We start from the raw sequence: 24356 nt of genomic DNA, 5'->3' as shown, positions 1-24356 counted from the left end.
GGTATTATTACCTTACCTTTTGCTCTGTATACATTTACAAATTGTATGAAATATATAGCTATAGGGCGATATGAACCATTAGGCAGTGCTTTCCTCCATGAGACATGGTCTTTACCATACACATACAGATGCCTAATAGAGGGGAATGAAGTGAATCTGAATGGTGAAGAATGTACACAGTCGCCTGACCGCTCACTAATATGCAGACACATCCAGTTGCATGGTTCTTGTAATCAGGACAAGCCTAATTTAGCCTGTGTTTTGAAAGGGACACCGGTTCCTGCAATAGTTCCCACATTCACTTTATTATCCAACGGTAGTTATTTACTTTTAAAAAACGAAATGTGTGGTGGGTTAATGGACGGTATCGCATATGTGGTTACTGTATCAGAATGGGTGGTTTGTTGCAAGAATGTGTTATATCCACCCACGCATGGGAATTCAGATGTTTCAATTTGGCCACGAATACCAACCTTGAGAACGGAGTTCAATGGTTTGAGCCGTATAAGAGCCCTATTGTCTCAGAAACAAGTGGCCCTGAGCTCTGTCCGCGAAACTTATGTCCTTCACATAGCTAACACACGCACAGAGGTGCAGGCACTTTTAAATACTGATTTGCCGTTTCATTTCTCCGAGCTAGTTCATCAAATCTTCAATGCCTCCTCCACAACCGGTCTGGCACATTTTTTTAAGTTGGTTAGCAGTGGTCTCGTGACTACGTTTGAAAAAGTATTTGGTATTATCCCTGCGTTCTTTCATTCTATATTCGCAAGCTTGTTTTGCGGATTTCCTGTTTTGCTGGCTTTGGCGGCAGGCGTTCTGGTGATATTTTGCTTTCTAAAACATGGATGCCCATCCTGCGCAAGGAAACGCTCAGCCACTACTGATGCAGTTTCGCAACCGCTTGCGACTTTAAGCACGGCTTTTGGATTATCGTTCCGATTTTCCAATTTCACATGTGTCCAGCCTGTGTTTCATTGCCTGAGCTGTGATTTCGACTGGGCCATTGATTTGTGTCCCTGCTTACCGACTTCTCCTGACGTCGATTTTGATCAGCTAATGAGCCCCGTAGTTGCTCACGAGTTGGTTTGTTCTGGCGAAAGGGTTATGGCTGTGGCAGTAAGCATGGGCGAATTTTGCGGATCTCGCGTTCACGAATTTTGCGGATTTGCGGATTCGCAATCCGCAAAATCCGCGAATTCCCGCGAATTTGCGGATTTTTTTTTTTTTTGTGTTCGCCCGTGTTTCTGCCAGTTCGCGAGGGTTTTTACAATTTCGCAATTTGCGAACTTACCTGTCGGGTCGCAAGTTTTGCGAACTTGTTGTTTCTACATGTCCAGCCTGTTTGGGACACTCTTCTTCATCACTGCCACTCTCTGTCACCACTGCCACTCTCTGACTACTCATGCCACCCTCTGGCCCACCCATGCCACCCTCTGTTTCATCACCACACCCTCTGGTTGTCCAGTGTACATTATTTTCGGCAAAGCAAAGCACACCTTCCCTGCCTCAAGTGACCTGAATTAATTTGGGGCTGATTAATGTGTCACAGAATATTTTTTTAGCTGGCACCTGCTTCCTTAGTGCGCCCTGATTAGTGATCTTTTGCACTTGCTAAGTGCTTTCATTGTTGCAAAATTAGTTACAACACCTGCCCTGCCCCAACTGACAATAATGAATTAGGGGCTAATTAATGTGTCACTGAAAGAATTTAAAGTTCCAGCCTGGCACCTGCTTGTCTGCTCCTTTAGCTGTAAATCAGGACCTTTGTGGCATACCGTTAAGGTCAGAGCAGGGTCACACAATAGTTGCAAGCAGGCAACCGAATTCTGGAGGGCCCCCTCAGGAAGCACTACAAAGAATCGTTACAAATCATGAGGTTGACCTTTTGCACCTGCTCATTGCTTTTGCTTTTGCTGAAATCGTTTTTCGGTTTTTTTCGCGCTATTCGCGGGGCGCGGCGTCGTGCGAAACCGACCGCGGAAGCCGCCAATTCGTGCGAATGAGCATTTTATTTTTTTGCGGCTTGTTGTTTCGCGAGTTTTTTTGCAGTATTCGCGAGCCGCTTGCAGCGCAACACGCGAATTTACCCCAAGGTCGAGTACGGGCGCGGCCATTTTGTTTGCGTGACGTATTTCCGTTTCCGCCCGCTATGTATAATCTCGCGCAGTAAGCGCATTGCGAGTAGAGGTTCGCACGAGATCGCGCGGGAAATCTAGAGGTTCGCACGAGATCGCGAGGAAAATCTCGCGCGAACTTACTTTCGCGCTCGTGAACGGGCGCCGGCCATCTTGTTTTTCATTCATTTCCTGTGTCTGGGCATGGTGTTTAATCCTCTTGGTATCTTTGCCATCCTTTGCTTGTTTTCAGTTTTTTTTTTACGATTTTGCTTCTTATCTATCCCTCTCTTTTCCTAGCTGTATATTTTTGTCTTTTCTGCTATTTTTCTTTACTTTTAAACTACTTTTTTAAACTCTTTTCTTTTCTTCTTCCCTATCCTATTCTTTCTTAATTTTCTACTTCTTCCTACCTTACCTGCCCAGACCATGGTCAAGCCAGGCGCCGTGAAGCTGCCCAGGCACTTGAGGGCCGCAGCGGCGGCGGGGAGTAGTGCTGGACCCAGTGGCAGGACAGCATGCGGGAGATTGAGGGGGGAGCAGGTGACGCGACGGGAGATATTCAGCCCGGAGGAAGTGGGCGCGCTGGTCTACTTCGTCCAGCGCCGCCTGCCCAGGACCATCGCGGGAGGCGGCAGGATCGCGGCCGGCGGCTACAACATGCGGGAGCGCCGGAAGCGGTGGGAGAAGGTGTGCTGGGCCATATCCCACCTCTACGGGGTCCAGCGCACCTACAGCCAGGTCACCCATCGCTGGACGGACCTCCTGGACCGCGAGCGCGACCTGCTGGACCAGCTCGGCTTGGAGATCCCCGGGCTTGGTGAGTAGTAGTAGCCATTTAATCACTCACTACTATGATGTTTTCTCCTGCTCTGTGTTGTTGTATTGCAAATATTTGTTTTTTACATGGAGCAAGCCAATAATGCCGCTGATGACGATTACATTGTAGTTAAATTATATTTCAAAATCTTCTGTGCATTTCAGGTGCACTGCTCTCCTTCTCAGTGGCGTTGCTACTATGCTTATTTGTTTTCTATTTCGTGGTCTCATTGGCCTGAGTAACTATTATGTATGAGTGTACTTTACAGAACTGCGTAATGCTAGACACTAGGGGGCAGATTACATTTACAAGCCCCTTGCGCCACGTTTACGTTGCCTTGCGTGACGCAACAGCGGCGTAAACGTGCCGCATCCCTGCGAGTCATTTACAGCATGACGCATCTAGGGAGATGCGTCACGTTATAAAGCCATGGGCCTGCACCACAATGGGTGCGTTCCTAGTACGCAGGGTGGGCGGTCCAGCGGCTGTGCGCCTCGCAAAATTGCCTGCGTGAAATGTACAAGATTTAACGCAGGCACTTCTGCGACGCTGCTACGTCAATTCAATTCCTTATGTCTGCTCGAAGCAGGCGAAAGGACTGACACAGCATGTTAAGTATTGGGTGGCCCTGAGCATTACTGGAGTTGCATTGCGTTGGCGACGTGACTCCAGCGATGCGCCGCTCTTACGTTACGAGATGCGTCACGCAAGTGCCTACCCTTGCGCCAGGGCGCGCCGCATTGTAAATGAGGCACATCTGCCGTGTCGCAAGGGTAGTTTTGCGTGACGCATTTGATGATGATCTGGCGCATCTCTGGAGATGCGCCAGAACGCGTAAGTAAGTATGCCCCTAAGGGGCAGAATTGCAATTACCGTCGCATCCCTGCAAAGTAGCAGGGATGCGCCATTAATTGTGCGGCCCGCTACCACCACCAAACATGGTGCGCCGTATTTGCAATGCGGCGCACCATGGGCCCAAAACGTCACCAAAGCTTTACTGCTGGAGTTGCGTCGCAACGATGGCGCAGCTCCATCAATGCTCTGGGGTACCCTATCTCCCCAATGCTGGGTCAAGCCGTACGTCTGCTTCAAGCAGGTGCAGGGTTTGTGTGACGCATCATTGTCCTAAAGGTGACTGATTGATATTTTGTAGATTTCCCTCAGCCACTATTAGGATGTGTTCCAGCGCAGGAATGCCCTCCCTTGCGCCGGAACGCCCCCTGATGGCGCAGGGCTTTATAACGGGATGCATCTCCCAAATGCGTCACGTTGTTATAATATTATACGCCGCACCATGGCGACCTTTTTTGTTTAGCTGCTGCGTCACAAAAGTCACGCAAGAACGGCGCAAAAGAGCCGCAAGGGCTTAAATCTGCCCCTTCCTTTGTAACCCTGACAATAAGAAAAATAGTGGCGGTGGATTGATAGTTTGACTATTTAAATGACTGGTAATGTAGCAGGCAACTGTTAGTGTTGTCACTGATCTGACTGAAATCACAATCGAGTTTGTCTGTCACTTTGCGTCTTGCCTGCGGACTGCGGACTGCCAGTCCTAGGTGAACGTTTCAGTACTTTGTTTAGTGAGTTACGTGACTTTCGAAGTCACAGGTCCGCAAATAAATGAAAAGTAACCATAATCAATATAATTTCGCGGAAATATTTTGTTATTCTTCTTTTGAAATGTTTGATTTGGTTGACATTGACAAGCAACAATCATCCATGTTTTCTGTTCTTTCTTTCATGTTGTACGTCAGCTCCCCCCAGGGGCGAGAGGAGGACACAGGAGCAGCAGGCGGCGGATGCTGTTCAACAGGGCCAGGATCGGGCAGGCGAGGGCTCCTCTGCTGGCCCCAGTAAGTTTTCATTTTAGACTAGTACCTATTTTTCCTAGCGTTCCTCATTTGACTTTTTTCAAAATTGTCTTTGCTCTTCTTGTAGACTGTATCTAAATTCTTATCCTGCCTCTACTATGACTCCCTGTGGTATTACTAGATTATTCTTATTAGTCTGTCTGTGTAGCTAACTAAGATTGCACGGTTGGCGAAACTCCCATGATTCTAGTCAGCAATAGCTCTATCAACTTAGTGCAGTCCTCTGGGATTGTCCATAATGTCTTTTGAAGTGTTCTATCTGGACTCATGCTTGCAAAAATTGCAAAACCTTTCGCTCAGTCACTCTAGTCTGGACCAAAAAACACAGATTGTATTTAAGTTTAAAAGCTTTATTAAAAGTAAACACATTTATTAAAATGAAGTCATAATAAAACTAAACGTTTAACTGATAATGGAAAAGTGGTTAGTGCTGACGATTAATTGAAGACATTTCTTGTGGTCGAGCCGAGCTCTCACCTGGTTTCAACTTGATCTTGTAGTTAGAAGTCCATCTTCTGTCTATGTGGAGAAAAATGGTGCGTGTTAAAAAAACAGCCTTCATCAGTTGTGCCAAAAAGTGCAGCAAGACAACCTTCCCTGGAAAAAGGGACATTTTTTTTAACTTTAACGTAGACAGTCACAAATTACATTGTTTTCACATGTCTTCATTCCTAGACCAAATACTAGTGACTAGTGAGTGCTTTATTCTAACATTGTTACATGTACTTTGTAGGTGGAACATCTGGTGGCGGGGCCAGTGTGGAGGTGGTGGTGCTGGACACGGAGGCGGAGGCCGATTGTTCAGGGGAGGAGGCGGCGGCGGCGGCTGTGAGAGTTGAGACGGTGGTGGTGGCGGCCAGAGGTAAGCTCTTATATATTCCTTACTTATTGAGATTGAAGACTAGCTGGGAAGGCAAGAATATGAGATGCATGGCTGGGTGAATGATGAAGCAATGATGGGTGGAAGGACAACAGCCTGGGTGGGTGACACAGAAACTGTATGTGTCCATATACCTGGATCATGCTACTATCTGACTCTTAGATAGCATATGTGTATCTAGAGCAGGGGTACTCCTAGTACGGCCCGCGGGCCGGTGGTGGCCCGGCAAGCCTTCCTTGGCGGTGCGCAGACCTTGCAGACAATCACTGCTCCCCCGGCCCCCACAGAGCAGAGGCTTTTTTGTATTTCACCTGTTAGCGCCCCTGCATCTCCACTCTGACAATCACTGCTCCCCCGGCCCCCACAGAGCAGAGTGGAGATGCAAGGCCACAAAGAGGTGAAATAGAACAAAGCCTCTGCTCTGTGGGGCCGGGCAAGCAGTGATTGTCAGGGTGGAGAAGCAGGGGCGCTAAAACAAACAAAGCCTCAATAATATGTTAATGGTCTTTTAAAGACCTGTTAAGTACTTTGGTGTTGTTGTCTGTGTGTGCGCGTTGAGGAAGCGGTCTCAACCCGGGCTGAAGGCTGACACAGATAGACACACACACAGTGAGATGACAGAGGGGGAGGGAGAGGGAGGGCAGGAGGGAGAGAGAGATGGAGGGAGGGCAGGAGGGAGAGCAGGAGGGAGAGAGATGTATGTAAATGCTGGGTCTGGTGGCTCAGTGGATGAGGGCATCTGCTGCAGGGACCTGTGTGCAACCTCATGGTCACAAGTTATCGTTTTGCTTTAGCCCCGCCCCCTCTGACTCCGCCCCCACCAGTGCGGCCCTCGGCCCCAAACTACACTGTAAATGTAGCCCCTGAGAGAAAGTTTGTGAGTACCCATGATCTAGAGAGAGTAGACGGTCAGTGGATGAACTAAGTGTAACTTTGAAGAGCATGTAACACTGCACCCGCACGTCCGTTCCAGTGTAGGAAAGGCAAGGAAAAGAACTTTTAATTTTGTCCAAATGCTACCATAAATAGTAGCAGTAGTTTGTATTGCAAGCACTGCATAGATCCGGTTATTATGGTGGCCACTCCCTACCTCTCTTAATAAGTTTAGTAGTACTCAGTCATTCATGTGTGGATGTATCACTGGTCACTCAATAAAAAGCAAAGCACCTAAAGTCATCCCATATATAAGCAAAAACATCCCATGTGAAGTGATAGATAATCAGATTATTTATCTTCTTCAATTTTCCATTTCTAGTACTCATTTCCACTGTAGGGTGAAAGTTAAATTAATTAAGCAGTAGCCCTTGAGTTGTAACAGAGTATTCTCAGTGCCACCCGTAATAGAAAAGTAAGAGCTTCACCACCTGCATGTACTGGACGGGTACAGTAACGCAACGGCAACGCAAGTCTAGGTCACTCCTCATGGCGTGCGTCTCTTTTTCTCGGGTGCAAGTTTACTGCGCTGGCATTATGCCGGCTTGCAGAAAATAACGTACCAATTTTCCAAAACAAGAGATAAGAAGAAGAATAAGACTGGTGTACTTTCATAGTCGACTCCAATGGAAGTCCACAGTGCTCGTAGAATTTGTTCCTTAAACTCCCACTAATGTTAGAGCAAGGATGAAGAAGTGTGAGGTTAGATAGATACTGGCCTCAATAGTTATGTAATGCGCTTGCAAGTTGCTAGTTGTACTGCAGCACAAATTTCTGCTGAATGATTGAGTTAATCTTAAAGAGCATTGGTTACAGACTATGTCTTTCTTTCTTCATATAGGTTCTCCTTCCAAACGAACAAGGAGGAAGGAGCTGGCTAGAGCGGCCCGGCAACGGAGGATCGAGGCCACTGTTGCGGAATATCGGCGGCTGGTGGCCCTGGAGGACGTGGAAAGTGTGCAGTCGACAACTACAACAACGTCGTCTGCATCGGCCTCCGTGGCCCCACGGGCTGCCACCCAGCACAGTGGTCCACCGAGACTGAGCCGGGCTGCCAAAGGCAAACGCCACCGCCGAGCAGCAAGGCCAACAGCTGCCTCTCACAGGCCTTGCACCTGCAAGGCAGTGAAGGCACGCCTGCGCCGCACTACCCTGATGGTGTCCCGCCTTCAGCAGGAGCTCGCCTTGCTCCGCGAGGAGCATGATGCCCTGGCCCAAAAAGTTAACAGCATCCACCCATAGTGTCCCTTGCCCCTTTTTTAGAGACTTTTGGGGGGTGGGAATTGGGAGTTGGGTTTTTGGGGACTTTTGAAGGACAATCGTTGGGGTTAGGGAGGGTCTTGCGGGAGATTATTTTGTTAGGGATATAAATATACTTTTTCAAACTTTATCTGAGCATACCTGTTTTTTACTGCTTGCCTGGTGGGTGGGGGTTTAACGTTGACTGTTTTCCTGAAAGTTTAGTTCCATTTTCTTCCTTTAAGTGTAAATGCCCAAATGTTTTCAACACTAAGTGCCTCTCACAGACTAAGTGAAGTGAATCCAAGAGTCCTAGGACTTTAGTAGTACTACCTTCAGTCTCTCGTCTCTCGTACTAATACTCCATTATACCCCCAAACCACCAAACGCTTATCTTACCTGTAATTTGTGTTTGAAAGTAGGGCTAGACCCAGGGCTGGCTCCACGGGAAACACCGAATAACGTTGGCAATCTTGGTCGGATAAAATTTCCTCATAGCGGTGGTACTAGTGGTGTGACACAGTGGCAGTTGCATGCCTATGAAAAAAAAGAAAATGAAATCTGGTTTGTCCTCCTGAGCAATTCAACGGTACAACTGAGAATATAGCAGGTGACATAAGTACAGTAGAGCAGTGCCACATTGTAGCCTAACAAATGGTAAAGTATAACTACTAATTCGGTTGAAGTTCTTTCACATTAGCAATGGTTCTTTGTCAAGCAGAGTAAGAATATATCATCGACAACTGTGGAAAGAAAGAATGCGACAGTACAGGGCCTGTGTGGAATTATTGATAACGATATTCAACATAAGGTCTCTGTACTTAGCCAGATACCCGAGAGCCTTGCTGGTCACTATAAATCCATTCACAACAACACTCAATGGGGTTGGTCTGGAAGGTGTCAGGTTTACTCCCCGTGATCCAGTCGATGCAAATATGGTTCCACCTCCAAATGTCACCAACACCCAGAAGTGTAAACACAGGGTGTTCGAGGCATTAGGCGGGGGAGAAAAATAACAAACTAAAATAAAAAATGTGGGATGGGTAAAGGTAGGGTCAGCAGGGAAAGGATACCTGTAACAGAAGACAAGACAGGCATCAGTGAAGTGCTGTCCTAACATACAAGGGTACTCTCATATAGTCTCACTAAATAGTCTGCAAGTCTCCCGCCTACTCATGGGAAATGTAGTTTCATAGTACGGTAGGCGCTTAGGGGCTGCGTAACCTGACAGAAGGTATAGTAGATAGAAAAGGAGAAATTGCTTTTTTTCTAGGTGTCCCCTCACTCACCAGGGTTGCCCCTTGGTGACATGCTTCATCATTGGGGCCATCGCAGTCCTCTACGGCCTGGGGCGTGCTGCGACTTGCGAATTACGTAGGAGCACTTACAAATGACTATGTGTGGTGCAGATAGTGGAGTGGACTAAGTGATGTGTTAAGGGATCAATGTAGAAGCCGAGAGAGAGCCAAGAAATGCAGTCACAGTCAGAGAAAAAGGCAAGGGATACTGTATCTATGTGGTTGTAGTGGTCCTGTTGGAAGTGGTAAGTAAGTTGCCCGCAGAAAAAAAATCCTCCTATTAGCGGCACTCCTCCATTGCAGCCGACGCTTCGTCCACCGATGTTGGTCACCAGAAGACACCCTGTCCACTGCCTGCCTGATGCTGAATTGTGGCTCGCTACTGTGAAGCCTGACTCCATCCTTTTTTCCCCATTGCAGAGACTGAAACCCGGCCTGTAATTATTCAACGAAAAACAGGAAGTGATATAATATTACAACACCACTGATAAATAAATATAAGGTATGTAGGCTGTGGAGTGCAAAAAGTCACAATTTGTTTTTCCTAGTAGACAGTACAATGTTTTTGAAAGTGCGTACTCTGAGTCACCTTTTGAAGGATAAATAAGTTTGGGCAAATTAATGTAGCGGATCTTGCCCCTCAAGCTAGGTGTACTGTAAACTGTGTTTTAGAACAAAATTAGATCTTCCTAGCAGTGCTCCCACCCAGACCCTTACTAAAGCCAGTCGCAAAAATGTAGAAGACCCCCAATCAAATCTCAAAAAACGAGGCCTAGCAGAAAACTGGTGACAAAACTTACTTTGAAAGTAAAAGTAGGCCGAAGTACCCTAATTACCCATTACCCACCGTGGATTGCATTCAAACCACTTGCAAGCAACCAAGCAAAAGTAGCCATAGCCAGCATCGCTCCAAGACTCGAAATCCCCCCCACTCAAACACATGCAATAGAAATACTGCTAACCCTAACGAACCCTAAGTTAAGAATAGTGGCAAAGGCTTTCTTTAACTATGCCAAATCCCCCCTTTCCCACCATGGATTTTCTTCAAATGACTTGCAACCAAAATTACACATTCTCACGAGTGCTCTAAGACCCCAGAACTCAGTTTGAAAAATCTAGAACACCCCGAAACACATGCAATCCTGCTGCTAGGGCTAACCCTAACGAACCCTAAGTTACAAAAAGTGCCAAAACTAAAGGCTTTTCCGCGCGGATTTTGTCCCAACCACTTCTACCCGGTATTAGACCTTCCCAGGAATGCCCAAGACCCGTCAACCCACCCGCCAAGAAGCATAACACCCCCAAACAGGCCAAAAGCAAAATCTCATACTTGCAATATTTCTGGGCCTTCGGTCCAAACGCGCTGCGTAGCTAGGCCATAAGTCGGGGTTGGCACGACGGATTTCCTGAAAAGCAAATGCAATCAAGATTAGAGTGTCCCAGCAGTGCTCCCAGACCACGAAACTCACCCACAAACACCAGGAAGCCCCCCAAACAGGCCCCCGAAAACGCTACATAGAGCAAAATGTCAGAAATAGCCCCAAAAAAAATCGGCCTGGATTTTGTCCCAACCACTTCTACCCGGTATTAGACCTTCCCAGGAATGCCCCAAGACCCGGCAACCCACCCGCCAAGAAGCATAACACCCCCAAACAGGCCAAAAGCAAAATCTCATACTTGCAATATTTCTGGGCCTTCGGTCCAAACGCGCTGCGTAGCTAGGCCATAAGTCGGGGTTGGCACGACGGATTTCCTGAAAAGCAAATGCAATCAAGATTAGAGTGTCCCAGCAGTGCTCCCAGACCACGAAACTCACCCACAAACACCAGGAAGCCCCCCAAACAGGCCCCCGAAAACGCTACATAGAGCAAAATGTCAGAAATAGCCCAAAAAAAAATCGGCCTGGATTTTGTCCCAACCACTTCTACCCGGTATTAGACCTTCCCAGGAATGCCCCAAGACCCGGCAACCCACCCGCCAAGAAGCATAACACCCCCAAACAGGCCAAAAGCAAAATCTCATACTTGCAATATTTCTGGGCCTTCGGTCCAAACGCGCTGCGTAGCTAGGCCATAAGTCGGGGTTGGCACGACGGATTTCCTGAAAAGCAAATGCAATCAAGATTAGAGTGTCCCAGCAGTGCTCCCAGACCACGAAACTCACCCACAAACACCAGGAAGCCCCCCAAACAGGCCCCCGAAAACGCTACATAGAGCAAAATGTCAGAAATAGCCCAAAAAAAAATCGGCCTGGATTTTGTCCCAACCACTTCTACCCGGTATTAGACCTTCCCAGGAATGCCCCAAGACCCGGCAACCCACCCGCCAAGAAGCATAACACCCCCAAACAGGCCAAAAGCAAAATCTCATACTTGCAATATTTCTGGGCCTTCGGTCCAAACGCGCTGCGTAGCTAGGCCATAAGTCGGGGTTGGCACGACGGATTTCCTGAAAAGCAAATGCAATCAAGATTAGAGTGTCCCAGCAGTGCTCCCAGACCACGAAACTCACCCACAAACACCAGGAAGCCCCCCAAACAGGCCCCCGAAAACGCTACATAGAGCAAAATGTCAGAAATAGCCCAAAAAAAAATCGGCCTGGATTTTGTCCCAACCACTTCTACCCGGTATTAGACCTTCCCAGGAATGCCCCAAGACCCGGCAACCCACCCGCCAAGAAGCATAACACCCCCAAACAGGCCAAAAGCAAAATCTCATACTTGCAATATTTCTGGGCCTTCGGTCCAAACGCGCTGCGTAGCTAGGCCATAAGTCGGGGTTGGCACGACGGATTTCCTGAAAAGCAAATGCAATCAAGATTAGAGTGTCCCAGCAATGCTCTCAGATCACGAAACTCACCCACAAACAGACGGAACCCCCCCTAAGAGCACCTCAAAGGCAAGCAAGTCATCAAAAACACAAAAAATTTTCCGCCTCGGATTTGGTCCAAACCACTTTTAGTGCTTCCCAGCAATGGCCCCAGACCCGTCAACTCACCTGCAAAGAGGTAGAACAACACCCCCACAAGTGCTGAGTCTTTCTTCATTGGGCGTAAACCAGCCCTCTGCTTTGATGGAAATAGGAGTCTGGAGTGTGAAAAATAAATACAAACTTGGTGAACATTATCGGCGCCATCTTGCCCCTTTCCAGGCCCATTCGTGCGCGTAAGCGGCAGCCATTTTGAGCACCATGGCCTCCCTGCCCCTCACTAATAGCCAGCGCGTCTCCCTCTCTCTTAACCTCGCAAGCATTCCCCCGCACGCTGACAACCCCCCCCGCTCTCTCATGCCTTGGGTCATAAACCCCTCTCCAGCGCAGCTTCACCACGGAACCCCATCCTGTTCCCAGCGCGACACCTCCCTTCATTCCTTTCATGGCCTCAAACCCTTTTGATGCAAACCCCCTTTTCCTGTGTCCCCGTTTGTCTTCCTCGTTCCCAGGCTGCCACCTGACCCTGCGGATACTGTTTATTACCCCGTACAGTAGGAAGCTTCCCCTCCCCATCAAAAGACCCCCGAACCGATCAAAGCCCCCACCCCATGAGATCCGATCAACCCCACGCATTCCGTGAATCGGCGGAATGCCCTGCTGTGCGACCACCATCACCTGTTGTGACCGGGGTGGGGAATCCAACTGTAAATGTATGTGGGAACGGGTCTGGAGGGGAGATTCCGAGGATGTTCTTTCAAGTATTAAAATATTACGAGAATGTGTTATGTGCAATAAAGGTCGTAAAATCTAGTATAAGAGGCCCGGCCTCAGAGATGTGGTTAGAGCACCTCGTGACGATACTTGCTGTCTGAATTGATGTGTTCTCCTCCGGAGAGAATAAAATCCTCGTTTCCCGCCTTCCAGTCTCCAGCGCCTGCTTCTTCATTGACTAATATTGGTGGGTCATAGAGGCGATACCGCCGGGCAACATAAAAGGGTCTTTGGTTACCGGTTGTCTTTGGAACCCTTTTTAACAATTGGCGTCCCAAACGTGGGGCCCATCAGCGACTCGTGGATCCAGTGGGAGAGGTCCTGACGACAGAGTGAACGACTGCAACGATCGGAAGGTACCCTGTCCGATAGACCCTTGTCTGACAGCCGATCATCCGAACTTCACTGGTTCCGAACAGACCTCTCTCGAGTGATCTGCGGTCCTGACTGGGAACCATCAGGAGTGCCACGAGAAGTACGAAGAGAAGAGGACGATCGGGCGCTGGATTCGGAAGACGAGAAACTGTCCATGCGGTCCGGGTAAGGTCGTGTACACACGACGAATTGCGAAAGTGATAGATAATTGAAAGAAATTGATAATTGTTGTGAAAATACTAGTATTACTCTTTGTTAATTTATTGGAGATTCACTGTCTACAAACGGAGAAACAACAGGCTCTCCCTTTATAAACAGCGAAGGATAGGTACGCACCCGTCGGACCTATTTTTCTCCCCCACTGAACAATTGCCCCTTCGCCCCATTGATTAACTGTTATAGATTGTTTTCTGGAGATTCTCTGTCTGAAAACAGGGAAGATTAGGTCCCCTCTTTACAGATAGTGAAAGGGTAGGTGACGCGAACCTTTGCGAGCCTACTTATTCTCCCCATTGACCATATTGATTTTTTATTTTTGACCTAACGTTGATCGATTGCTCAGAATTGGTTCATGAGGTATTCACTACGTGCAAACAACGTAGAATAGAAATATTCTGTCTAGTCTTTGCGCGCAGTGATAAGATAGGTAGTGCTGATTATTATCCCATTGTGATCCGTCATGCCTGTCTTCTCCCCACTGGTCAGTAGCCTGTTTAACCCGGACCGCTTATTAGAGATGAACCATCCGGCTCCGCTGGAAGGCACCCCTAATAAGGACATGTTCATGAAGCATGGATTAATTGCTATAGCCTATAGTGAGCTGTGGCATAAATATACGAAAAGGGATCGAGAAAGACAGTGGCCACTGAGAGGATCCTTTGATCTCGACAAAATAGAAACAGTAGAAATAGCCCTTCGTAGGAATGAAACAACACCTATTATGCTCGATAGTCTCGGTATGTGGCGCAAAGAAGCCACGCAACGAAGGGAAAGCGACGAATTTAGAAAAGGTGAAGGGACACGACGGACAAACCTCCAAACGTCTAGTAGGCAAAGGGAAGGGCCAGCGATGGCACAGCCCCGAGGAGTAGACATGAAAAGCGAATGGTGTAAGGGGATGTGCCGACAAGCCAACCCCGGAACACAACGACCTGAAGGTAATCCCCCGACATTACGCACAGGACGGACAGATTTAAAACAAAACCAATGTGCTTTCTGTAAATATCTTGGACACTGGAAAGCCCAATGCCCGACTCTGCAAAGCATAGGTAAGAATGAAGGGGTGACAGAAAGGACGGACCGACAGAAAGGAAAAAGACGTGAGATAAAAACCAATCAGACTAGTGCAGACAGAACAGACAGGACCACCCCGTTCGATTATGCTCGGTGGCACAGATTTCGTCAGACAAATTTTAACGACATGTTGGAGTTCTGGGACTGATTGCTCTCTGTTGCTCCCCCACTCTGAAAAACAAACACAACTGCAGGTCAGTGTAAACAACCCCCCCCCGTTAGAGAAAAGATTCAAGAACGCCAAGCGTCTATTATATAACTTAGGATTTAATTACGGTAAAACACACAACCAACAGTAAATAGAATAACTAGTAGAACTCTCTAAAAAGCAAACTTGACTAATAGGAAAAATACAAAACATGTTATGCTCACTCCGGAAGTCCTCGAAATGTAACAGTTCGATGGTCCCGCCCATCCGAAACACATAGCACGTGTGGGGCGGGGCCTGCCAGCAACCATGAGCCCAAAAAGAGATTGCTGGCGAGAAGGTACTGGAGACCCCACACAGCGGGCAATGAAATGGTCTTCCCATATTGCCCTTCCAGGGATGGCGTCCCCCGGGCCGCGAGTAGGGAGGGGGCGGATGAAAATGACCCCCTCCCTCATATCTCCTGGTCCGGCCATCACGAATTCCTCCATCGAACGGATGCAGGGTGGGCAGGGAGGAAGAGGCGACGCGGACGAGCCTCTTCCACCTCCACAGGTAGGAGGCTTCCCTGCCCTGGCCCGACGCCGATGTCCTCCAGCCGGGCGACGGCCATATACCTACGCTGCACAGGAAATATAATGTCCGGCTGGTATATTTCCGTAACACAGGACATATAATGCCCGACTGGTATACTTTCTCAGTACAGGATATACAAGACCCGGCTGGTATACTTGCGTGGTACAGGACACACAATGTCCGATGGGCATATTTCCGGAGTACCGGATGTACAGTGGTCCCCCAAGAGTCGGAATCAGGGGTGTAGGGTGGTCATCATGTGCGCCCCTGATTCCAAGAGACGGCGTAGGATGCACCGGGAGAGGAAGACGGCACGGTGAGCCTCCCTCACCTCCCCAGATGAAGGCTCCACTGCTGCACCCTGGCGCCCCGAACCAAAATGTCCTGCTCCAACCGCATGATGCTCTGTTTTTCGCCATCACAAGAAGTTTTCCTCCACTCCTGATGGGTACGGCAAAGGTTGCTGCAGGGCCTCAAAATGGCGTCTGGGCCCTCGAAAGGCGGGTCTAGGCCGCTGGAGTAACTTTGTCCGAAATTGCAAACTCGGGCGCTTGCCCACCTGGGCGCAAGCCCCCACCATCGACAAAACATCCCCTCGACTTTGAAGATTCTACCAAAGTCCCAAGAGCCCTCGGCCCCTTCAGGCTTCCGGTGAGGAACAGCTGCATTGATCTCAAATGAAATAACCACGGCACAGCAACAAGATGGCGGTGCTCTCGTGTCTGCATCAGCTTCCGTCTGAACCACCCAGGAACATTATGGGCTAACGAACTTGAACAAGTTCCGGCTGAACATCAACATGACCCGGTAAGAGAGACTCTACCCCCTCCCTCTCTTGATTGACGGTCCACACCACCAGCCCCTTTGTTAGCACAGTTTTCTTTTGGACTACCGAAAGGGACTCTGGTCCAACCGCCAATTGTCGGGGATATTTTGCCCCTGATGCTACTTCCGGACTAAACCGGCCTCGCCCAAAATGGCGCTGGTATCAATGGAACTTACGGGTGCCACATGGTGTTCCTTAGCTAATGAAACTTGATGTACTAAGATATATATATGTATATATATATGAACCATTGCGCACTCAATGTTAAAGGGAGGAGGGTGCACTTGGCAAACATTTAAGAAGAGGTTCTGTAAAAATGTTGATTTCAATGAACAATTTATTTTTGATATTTGTTGTAACTGATACATAACGTCGCTCATGATGCACGCCCGCGGTTTGCATTTAGGAAATGTGATTACGATGAGCTTGACTGTGTTTCCATCTATGAACTGAAATGCCCCTGATTCCTTCGTCACGCAATGAAATGTTTTTTGTTACTTACAAATAATTAATTAGACCTTTTTACATGTTCTTGTACTACAAAATAACCCCCTACTGTATGTGCTTCCATCGACGACATGTCAGGCCAAAATATGAATTGCGCTCTCACCTTTTACGTACTGAATAACTCTACAAATAAAAGTCTTAGAAGCTATGGATAGGCTCCGCGTACTTTTGTAAATACGGGTATCGGTGGGAGGGTTTTTCTGTGCGCAACTGTTCTGCTCTCTTTTTAAGGTTATCCGAGAAATGGTTGTTCGGCCCTGGGTTGATGGTCAAAACGAAGGTATGATACGCTGCTTATGAAGAAGGACCTCGACTTCAGAGAATGGGTAAAGTAAAATGGTGTGATTGATAAATTGCTATAAGGATATGGTGGTCGAAGGTACTAAGGTACAGGGTTGAACGAAGAACTGGTATGCCTTAAGAACATCACAGCTTTGGGAATGATTTTGGGACCCCGATGACCGGATACATCTACGAAACCGGGTACCTTGCGCTAGGCACCTCTGATTCCTCTTTTTAGCGTTTTTCACTACACACGATCCTTAACGCCATCCTCGAACCTCCCCATGAACCACCTATCACATTGCCTGCCCCCATGACTTTAAGAAACCAGAACCCTAAGGGATTATATCCCGAAGAGACAAGTACGAGTATGTGGTAAGTAAAGGATTTTCGTGCCCTTACATTTGATGTGTTCGAATGTTGTCCCCCTACCTCCCCTTTTCTTCCCCTTTTTCCCTCTGCAGGTTACATTAGAATCCCGATTAGAGTATCATAAGGGATCTGGAACCACGTCACGCCCGATGCATGAAGACGGACTAGCGCTACAAAATGGCACAACAAGGACGCTCTCACGACCTTTTTACCAAATCTAACGCTTTTCTGTCCCAAAACTGCATGCTTCCCACCTCCTAACACAGACCCGAAACGTCTAACGTTGGGTAACGCACTGAATAGCCCAAACAATACACGGTCATTCTCTATATCACACGTGTACTGTTCGGCCTATTTGTCTCTCTCTCTCTCTCTCTCTCTCTCTCTCTCTCTCTCTCTCTCTTTCTCTCACTCACTCTTCCACCCCTCCACACTTTCCCTCTTCCTAGCAACTGGCACCTAATTGGCGAACCTGGTGCACCTCCTGATTGGCCCCAAATACCACAAGTATTTGTGCAAATCTGTCCTAAATAAAATTGTATTGGTACCACGTTACTACCTCTCCTTTTCTACTAAAATATGGATGAAATTTAAATTGGCCGATAGGAAAGGGACAGGTGAGACGACTAAGGTTCCCTAAATTTGACCCACTCTCAGGGAACTCTTTGTCAGTGGCTCCTATGATAAAAATGTGTCTGTGGTGATGCGACCATCCCCATTGAAAATTGTCTCCGTACCCCAAGCTGTAAGAAATGATCGAGACACCCCCATCTACCCAAAATGCCCCCAGTTTGGTATCCATCAGATCCCTCCTTCCCCGAGGATAAGTTTAATAATTATTGCAAACCACCCCTCCCGAGTTTTTTGTAGTAACCAGGTTGCGAGGATTTATATAGAAAGTTAGAAGGATGTGTGCAAAGTTGAAAATTAGATTGAAAAACGAAAGAACTTGTTGCAGTAGGCATGGTTGAAAATAAGATGTTTTTATGTAATACAGACTCGTTTAGCCTATGTTCATCCCTCAGAAGGATGCTTATCAGACTATGGTGAATAGCACGTTGCACTTTTTGTAAAATACAAGGCCCTGAAGACTAGCCTAGCCTTGCAAGACTCGTACTAGAGAAATGGGTCTCTGCCAGAAGAACTGACATCTACTATAATAGACATATGACAAATGAACGTAATAATCATCAAAGCGTCAAAGAATTAGCCAACAAAAGGAAGTTGCAAGGAATCCAGCAAACCCATCATCAATTGTTTATACGTAAGCCGCAAAAATCTCAAATGTAGCGAGTGCTTACGCTAGTCGCTTGGTGTTGGGAAAGAAAATAGATTCATGTAATTACCTTTTTCTGCAAAATCTCTAAAGACTGTCTTTTCAACACTCATTTAAGGATATCACTGTCGGAGGAGAAAGAGACCGGATGTGGGAGCACGCGGCCTGACTGCGGATTGTGGAACGTCAGCAACGGAGGCCAAGGCGAGACCACGGCAGTAAGGAGTCGCAGGACGGGGCACTGTTTCAAACAAGGCTAAGGAAAGGGCTGACCTGAAGCCCCTGCTCTATGATCAACGTGTGCCAAAAAGCCCCCGCTCTCTGAACATGGTCTCGGACTCGCCTGACGCAAAACTCTCCGCCCCCCCCCTGATCTGTTCCCGACTTGGCCTTGCTCCATCCCCTCTTCCTCCGACCTACCATAAGGACTGTTCACACCCGCACCTTTCCACCCGAACTCCCAAGTTCCTCCAAATCCTACTGAGCTACCCAGAGAAGAGTACTCCCTACGTCAAAAGGGAGGGAGCTCCGACTAAGTAGACCACGAACTGTGTTAAATCCCAGAACGGTGACCTAGAACTCCACCAAGGGTCGCCCCCGAAGAAAAGATAAACAAAGTCTGTGGTTCTGCCCGCTACCAAGCACCTTGGAGATGATGGAAGCAACAGGAAATGCCCACCACAGAGACTCAAGAAACGAACTGATCTCACAATTACCCCCAACGACTCGATCCACATGAACATTTCTGTTGATAGGTAATCCAGGTGTTCAACAGTGCCGACAGAAGACGACAAAAGGACAACGAAGAACTCTGATATTTTTACTGTATCTCCTTTCTCTCCCAATCACCATTGGACTGACTATGCACCCACCGTATACAAAAAAAGGACTTATTTATATGATAATTTACCAGTTCTTATTCTATGATCTGTACCCAACGTCCTCGCTACGTGATTCTAGTCTGATATTGCATTACGATGACTTTTTCCTGCAACCAACTTAACAATGAACCCGCCTACTGACTGATGTGATTTTTCAATATGATGTTTATAATGTGATGTTTACGTACAGTTCTTTCACCCAAGTCCCCTCTCCCTTACTTATGATCACTACATATAGGGGTAGATAGGAAATAGGCCAGCAAGATGTCTTGGAAATGTTAAAGGGAGGACTGTGAAAAATAAATACAAACTTGGTGAACATTATCGGCGCCATCTTGCCCCTTTCCAGGCCCATTCGTGCGCGTAAGCGGCAGCCATTTTGAGCACCATGGCCTCCCTGCCCCTCACTAATAGCCAGCGCGTCTCCCTCTCTCTTAACCTCGCAAGCATTCCCCCGCACGCTGACAACCCCCCCCGCTCTCTCATGCCTTGGGTCATAAACCCCTCTCCAGCGCAGCTTCACCACGGAACCCCATCCTGTTCCCAGCGCGACACCTCCCTTCATTCCTTTCATGGCCTCAAACCCTTTTGATGCAAACCCCCTTTTCCTGTGTCCCCGTTTGTCTTCCTCGTTCCCAGGCTGCCACCTGACCCTGCGGATACTGTTTATTACCCCGTACAGTAGGAAGCTTCCCCTCCCCATCAAAAGACCCCCGAACCGATCAAAGCCCCCACCCCATGAGATCCGATCAACCCCACGCATTCCGTGAATCGGCGGAATGCCCTGCTGTGCGACCACCATCACCTGTTGTGACCGGGGTGGGGAATCCAACTGTAAATGTATGTGGGAACGGGTCTGGAGGGGAGATTCCGAGGATGTTCTTTCAAGTATTAAAATATTACGAGAATGTGTTATGTGCAATAAAGGTCGTAAAATCTAGTATAAGAGGCCCGGCCTCAGAGATGTGGTTAGAGCACCTCGTGACGATACTTGCTGTCTGAATTGATGTGTTCTCCTCCGGAGAGAATAAAATCCTCGTTTCCCGCCTTCCAGTCTCCAGCGCCTGCTTCTTCATTGACTAATATTGGTGGGTCATAGAGGCGATACCGCCGGGCAACATAAAAGGGTCTTTGGTTACCGGTTGTCTTTGGAACCCTTTTTAACAGGAGGAGGAGGATAGAGGAGCATGTTCTTCTGAACTTGTGAACCTGAGGAATGCAGACTGCGGCACCTTCAAATAAATTAGCAAACAAGTGAAGACAGTTCTGCTGATGGGCTTGTTTTTGTGATTATCTGATTAAAGTTTGAATTATATTAACTGTGCACAACAAAGAAAGACAGACACACAGGAATAAAAGTGAATAAGGATGAAAAAGAAAGTTATTGATTCGTTGTCTCATTTTCAGGGCTCGAAGTCGGTATCACGGTCCAGGAATAAGAATAAGGCTTCGTCATCATACTCTGCGAATTCAGCCAGGGTGAGGTCAGTGCCACCTGACAGAGTAGAAATTCCAAATCCACAGAAGCAAGAGCGGACCTCCTAGCTTATGGAGATGAGGAAAAAGAACGCATCTACGCATTAATACAAGATGATGTATCACAAGAGTCCAGCACTCGCACAAGAGAACAATGTGTCAAACATCTCTTATACTTATCTAAACGACGCATCAACCAGCAACTGCATGCAAATACATTAATAAAATACCATCAATCCCTCCGCATTCCCCGTGGACTCAGAATTGCGCTCAAACCGTCTTTGTGCAAGAATTCTAAAAACTTCCAAGCCAAGTGGAACGCAATCCTAAACAAATGCAGTTTAGATCTCATACTGCTTATCATCGAAGAATTATCCAACATCCTCGTTGACCTCACCAATGAAATTAAAGAAGTAGAGAAAGAAATAGAAGTGTTCAAAACAACAGAAGATATCACACAAATGCTAGAGGATATGAAAATCCAATTGGATAAACATACAAAGGATATCAACGACAGGAAACTCAGGAAATTCAAACGTGATACTTTAGATTATCAATTGGATGAAGTATATACTTGGGCTGATATCTACGCCCAACGTCGTCGCAATAAACCGACAAGTCAACACACGGATACTTCCTCCTCAGGGAGTGACACTTCAAGCAGACAAACTAAGAAGACAACCCCCGAAAGGGGTCAAGATCAACACAGAACACAAACGGAAGAGAGCGCTTCTACATCCAACACAGGTCCTTTTTTAGAGAGAGGTCCCCCAGAAATCGACGACCCAGGCGAAGTAAGAGAAAAGGAACCAGAGGCTCCAAACACAAGAGGCTCCAAGAAGGACAAAAAGAAACAGAATCGCTAGTAATTAACATCTCTGACATCCAACTTTCAAAACAGGAGACTGAACTTCTGCAAAAAGGTACATCGTTTGTTCCCACCTCTTACACCAACCTATTGGAACTAGAAACCAGTACATTTAAACTGACAAGGAAATTAAAGCTACGACACTTTTTTGAGAATGTGATTCCGCCAACTACAGATCAGAAACCGGATCAACTTTGTGGATTACGCCCAACTAGTTCATACATACCACCTACCAGTCACAAAAGCATAGATACATTTGAGACTCTAGTTAAACAAGACTTGGGTAAAATAAACTTCAAGAAAAGAGCCGGCACTAGAAATTTGACTCAGAAAGACAATGACACACTGAAAAAGATCGCCAACAACAAATTGATTAAATGCATAAAAGCTGACAAAGGCGGGGCCCTCGTCGTTATGAACTCTAGTATGTACGACACAAAAATGAATGAACACGTCAGTGAATCTGATACTTACATTCCGCTGGAATCTAACCCCACCTACTCATACAAAGCCGCACTAATATCAATCATAGATAAAGCTTTTGATACAGGTGTCATTGATGAACGCACCAAGAAATACCTAGTGGTTGAGTATCCAAGAAGTCCCACCATAACTCTTTTACCTAAGATACACAAAAACCTGATGGACCCGCCAATGCGGCCTATAGTATCCACCAAGAGATCCCTTCATGAACCTGTAGGCAAATTTTTGGATCGTTATCTCCAACCATTTGTTAAAGAATCCAAAAGCTACGTGAAAGACACTACTGAATTCATACTCAAACTATCAGAGATCAAATTAAATCGACAAGACAACGTAACCTTTTGCACTGCTGATGTGAACAGTTTGTACACCTCTATTCCACACAAAGGTGGAATAGAAGCCATTGAGAAAACAATAGCACACAGCAACATCCCTGAAGCCATGAAAGTTTTCCTGATGGAGCTCATGATTTATACTCTTTATCATAGTTATTTTTGTCACAACAATCACTGGTTCCAACAATCATCTGGGATGTCCATGGGCAATTGCGCTGCTCCAGCGTACGCTAATATCTATATGTCTAATTTCGAACAACAGTACATATACGACAATCCATCTTGGACTGAAAATTTGTTGATGTACGTCAGGTACATCGACGACCTATTCATCATGTGGAAAGGCACCAAAACCACGTTGGAAGAAGAACTCAACAACCTTAACACCAAAGACCACAGGATACAAATGACATGGAACATCAATGACAATCAAATCAATTTTCTGGACGTTCTAATCACTAGATCTGATACCGGCTTGAGTACAGACCTCTACAGAAAGCCGACAGACCGCAACAATACGTTGCATTTCGCTAGCTTTCATCAAAATTCGTTAAAATGTCACCTACCATATAGTCAAATGCTGCGAGTTAAACGCATTGTATCCAATCCGGAGATTCTGGTTCAACGGATAGATGAAATGAGTTCTAGATTCACATCCAGAGGATACCCAAAGGAAATCACAGAGGAGGCCAAGACTAAAGTTTCCAGAATTCAACGCCAAACAGCTTTAAAAAAGACAACTAAAAAAGAGACCAACCGGATGGTGGTCGTCTCTAAATACTCAACAGTGAGTGGAAGATTTAAAAAAATCATTTTACAACACTGGAGAATTCTGGCATCTGAACCTGATTTTAAAGACATGTTCAAAAACCCTCCGATTTTTGCTTACACCAGAGCCAACAACCTAAAGGAGATCCTCTCAAAAGAGACACCCATTTCACCCACCTACAAGGGCACCATACCGTGTCTTAACTGCAACAGTTGCAACAACATCATAAGGGGGAACAAAATCAACCACCCCATGAGAGGAACAGCAATTAATTTGAAAGTCAACGCAACGTGTGATTCGTCCAATCTAATTTACCTCCTCAAGTGCCCATGTGGCAAGACTTACATAGGTAAAACGGAGCGAAAAATCAAAGTTAGATTAAACGAACACAAATCTAACATCCGGACAAAGCAAGTCAAATCCAGTGTGGCGGCACACTTCATGGAAAATCAACATACCGTGGCACAATTGAAATTTTTGGTCCTCGAGATGATTGAAAAAAAAGAAGGAAGAGACAATAATAAGTTTCTGCTACAAAGGGAAACTTCATGGATTTACTTTTTGCAATCGTATAAACCTTTTGGGCTCAACGATCGAATAGAGCTAAGTTGCTTTCTGTAAAGTACCCACCCGGGTACATAATGGACACATTCATATTGTGCGAGTTCCCTGACATGTAATTTGCATTTTCCAGTTTACCGTTATTATTATTTTTTAAGCCCACATTAATGTAACTGACTAGCATCCATTGTCACCTTATTATTCTGTTTAATTTGAATCAATTCTCGTTTTCCATCGTTTTCTCTCCCACTTGTCAACTTGCCCAATACACTGTGTCTGCTGCATGCCCTTTATTTTCATGTTACCTTTCACTCTACACCGTTCCAACATGGCCCCCATAGCCAACAGCACTGAGTCCTTCGTTAATTTCCATGCTGGCTGATCCCGCGTTGCTTTTAAGTTTGTCAATTTCACTCGCTAGCTGACACCATAGCCCGGTGTGCCTGAGCTACAGCTAAAGACTAGGAGAC

This window comes from Lissotriton vulgaris, chromosome 7, assembly GCF_964263255.1.
Source record: "Lissotriton vulgaris chromosome 7, aLisVul1.2, whole genome shotgun sequence".
NCBI classification, from domain to species: Eukaryota; Metazoa; Chordata; class Amphibia; order Caudata; family Salamandridae; genus Lissotriton; species Lissotriton vulgaris.
This window is presented reverse-complemented; position numbering follows the sequence as displayed.